The sequence below is a fragment of the Cebus imitator genome, unplaced genomic scaffold (genome assembly GCF_001604975.1).
Source record: "Cebus imitator isolate Cc_AM_T3 unplaced genomic scaffold, Cebus_imitator-1.0 Scaffold580, whole genome shotgun sequence".
NCBI classification, from domain to species: domain Eukaryota; kingdom Metazoa; phylum Chordata; class Mammalia; order Primates; family Cebidae; genus Cebus; species Cebus imitator.
The window spans coordinates 486,440-490,538 of record NW_016107895.1 but is presented as its reverse complement, the minus strand read 5'-3'; positions in this window follow the sequence as shown (position 1 = coordinate 490,538).

Genomic DNA, 4,099 nt, shown 5'->3' with positions numbered 1-4,099 from the left:
CAGGTGGCCTAACAGTGTCTCAGAATCACTGTACTCCAGGGTTTCTTGGGAACATAACAGAGGGGCAGAAATAACCCATACCCACCTCCACTCCACATCTCTTTATTACCCCTTAAAACCACCCTGGTGTCTGTGCCTTTCAAACAACTCCTGAGGCACAAAACCCTGCGAAGAGTATTTAAAGTCTATTGAGGGTGGTTTACGTTCTTCTCAGGGGCCTCACTCTCAAGTAGGCCAACTTGCCCTGTTGTGTTATGGACAGGCTAGGGTAGGTCAGTTAACCACTAAGCCTTCCCAGTCCAACTCAAAAGAGTATGTGGGAAAAACTCCTTCCTTACAGGAGTCTGCAAGACATCTGCAGGGAAATGATCAGCCCCTCCTTTCAGCTCACTAGTCCAAAACCTAATTTTTTCAAGCACTAATGCTGCTTCCAGTTCAATCGGTCTTTCACTTGAATCTGCATCATTTCTCTTGTTTAAATAGCCAAGTGAGGCCCTGGTGGTCCTTTCTAATTCCCATATTTGCTTTCTTTATTTCCATGGGAATAAGCATAAGGCCTGAAAGCAAGTGTCCTTTTTGCTTTCTCCTATTGAATATTCTACATGTAGTGGCTTCCTTTGAGTCCTACATTTCTGTTTATCAAGATAAGATAACTTTAGGCTGAAAGTTTCAAGAGACTTGACTGATTTGGGTTGGCTGCTGGGAGAAAAGGTTTAGGATAGAATAAAGTAGTAGGGTTTTCTAAGGCACACAAAAAGGAGAAAAGAGAAATAGGGGGCAGGGCTACTGAAAAACTAGCTGTTCCATCCAACTCCATCTTTATGCACACTATCAGCAGAAGCTTATTTAAGGCAACAGTCCACATCTACCCTACACACACAATTCAGCTCATTAGGGGGTCTACTGGCTTCTCAGAGCTTCCAGCAGTACTGAGGGAGATAACCTAACTCCAGCTGCTAAGGATGTCCCAGTAGCAGAAGGCTTCTTAGGCATTTTGCCTTATTAAGCAGACCAACAACATGGTGCTCCAAGGGATAATTACCTGGGAACGGGATTGCCAGATACATTACAGAATGCAATATTTGGGATATGCAAATACTAAAAAAAAATCTCTTGTTTATCTGAAATTCAAATTTAAGTGGACATCCTATATTTCTGTTTGCAAAATTTGGCAAATTAGCAGATTTAGCAAAGCCCTACCCAGAGACCCCATATGTGACTCTAAATTATCCTCTGATAAAGGGGTGAGAAATAAGGGTTCCCCCAAGCTAAAAATGTACTTTTTTCAAATTGTCTAATAAGAGTCAAACTCTCCAGCCCTAACCCCGGTACCCAAATATGCAATAATAACACATGACTAGTTTTTCTATGTTAAGAGCAACTGGCTATCTCCCTGTCTGCAACTTTCACTTGTCCTAGGTTAACTGTCCACTTTTCTCATACAAAATGAACTCTGCCTAGGTGAGCTCTGCCACCTGCAAATTTTAAAGAAATGTGTAGAATGTTTCTACATGAGGCTATGCATGGAGATAGTCACTTAGAGATCTCTGAGAATGTTCTTTGATTGCTCCCTATGTAATCAGCAGATTTCAGGAGGAAGAAGGAGGGGATTATTGTCCAGGCTTTCCCCCTGTAACTTCTAAGTCCATCTCTTCAGGCCACTGCAGCCTGCAATCCCCCAGCCTGGCTCCAGTAGCTTTGATGATGGAAACATCATTTTGCTCACAAAGACAGGCTGATATTTTTATTTTATTAAAATAAATTTAAGATAAGAGTTTATGAATATTCAGAAAAGCAGCATATTGCATGATATAAGACATATTCATATGCCACAGAAGGAACACAAATATTGTACTTCCAGGATGCTTTGCAAGACATTGGACTGTTCATTGTTTACTAGCCTCCAGGCATTATTACACAAACTAGCTTGGGGGAAAGTGGCTGCTACAGAGGCTTGGAAAATGTATAGGACACTTTTAGATTTAAAGCTGCTGCTCCTCCCAATACCATTTGGCCCACACAGCACACAGAAAACAGATAGGTAAGGTGGTGGGTAGGTGGGTGTCACTGACACTTCCTGAAAGGGACATCATCTGAAAGGAACCACAGGCCTTGGGGCTCTGGCTCTACAATTGTCAGCTGCTCATAGAGTAAGCTTCAGCAGAAGAATTCTGTCTGGTTATGGCTCCTCCAAGATACCTAAGCCTGAAGTCTCTCACCATTTTATTCATTTAATCAAAAAACATTTAATGAATTTCTACTGTGTGTCAGCAGAGCTGTTACGGCAGTGGAAAAAAAAAAAAACTGATACAATCACCAAACTTGTAGAGCTGAGAAACTAATGAGAGACACAGACAAGGAAATGAGCAGTTACAATACACAATGTAGTATAAGTGCTGGCCAGGCACAGTGGCTCATGCCTGTAATCCCAGCACTTTGGGAGGCCAAGGCAGGTGCATCACCTGAGGTCAGGAGTTCAAGACCAACCTGGCCAACATGGTGTAACTCGGTCTCTACTAAAAATACAAAAATTAGCCAGGTGTGATGGTGTACGCCTATGATCCCAGCTACTCGGGAGGCTGAGACAGGAGAATCACTTGAATCCGGAAGGTGGAGGTTGCAGTGAGGTGAGATCGCATCACTGCACTCCAGCCTGAGCAACAGAGCAAGATTCCATCTCAAAAAAATAATAATAATAAAGTTTAAGTGCTGTTAAGAGCACAAGGAGGAACCCCTCACCCATTCCAAGGGCATCTGAGAAAGGACCCCCGTGGAAATTGAAGTCTGAACTGAGGCCTAAATGATGAAAGGGAGTTAAGGGAAAAAGCTGTTTTAAGCAGAGAGAACATGTCTCAATGACCGGAAGGGAGTCTGAGGAGTAGGGGGATGGAAGCATGGAGTTCAAGGGCTAACCATCATCATGCATAGCATTCATCCAGGATGTCCTGTGTGCCAGTGCTTTGCTAGGCATTTAGCATACACTGTCTCCTTGGAGCCTCATAGCACCCCTCAGCTGAGGCACAGGGAGATTAAGTACCTTACCAAAGTCAAACCTCTAGTAAGAGATGAAGCCAGAATTGAACCCCAGTCATCTAACTCCAGAGCTAACATTCTTAGCCTCCACTCTATAAAGCCAAATCTATAACTCAAATGAATAAAACAAATGCTGGAACTTCAGCATAGTACTCTAGCCTTCACTCCTGGAGCCACCAACCCTAGTTACAGGTCCAAATCTATCCCAGCTTCTGGCCCTTTTCTGACCTCAAAACCTCTGTCCAGTCCCTGGTTTTGCCAGTTACCCATGCCTAGTCATGACTTTCCCTTTTCCCTAGATTCCTGGTCAGCATGTCAGGTTCCCAGAGCTGAGGCTGACTCCCTAATTCTCATGAAAACTAGTCTTTCTTGCCTCTGAATCCCAGTTCCTAGTCCCCTCTTATCAGACCAACTGGTACCACACTATGCGTACTTCTCTGAATTTCTTACTATTCTGATGTCACTGGCATCCGCAGATTGCTTCTGTGTCTCTCTATTTCTGACCAGTCTCTGAGGTCTGGCCATCCTCAGTCTTGCCTGACCCAAATTGGGAGGGGAGAAGTGGAAAGAGGGAGGGACTTGTGAAGACAAGAAGGGCAACTGTATGAGAGGCTGAGTGAGTGGAGAGATTTGGGAATATAGGTAGGGCTGAGGCTGAGAGCCTAGAAGCAGAGCTGGCCTTATTCTTAGGTGGAGTATGTGACACAGACCCTTCCAAAATACCCTATTCCAATAGCTACTTGGGGACTGAAATCCCTTTAAGAGGATGTTTGCAAAGAAAAAGCTGACTGAGAATATAGAGCCCAGGTGAGGAGAAACACTTACTGTGCTTAATGTTACAGTAGAGTACATGCCTTCTTAAATGTTCACTTTGATTGAGGAGGACACTCAGTATCTGAAAGAAAAAGGGAGATAACCTTGTAATGAAGACTTGTAGCCAAAAGGGGTAGTTCAAGAATATTCACAGGTGTAGATATCCCAACCAGGCAGAGATGACAGCTTGAAAAAGGACCACTCATGTCTACCTCAGGTGGCCTAACAGTGTCTCAGAATCACTGTACTCCAG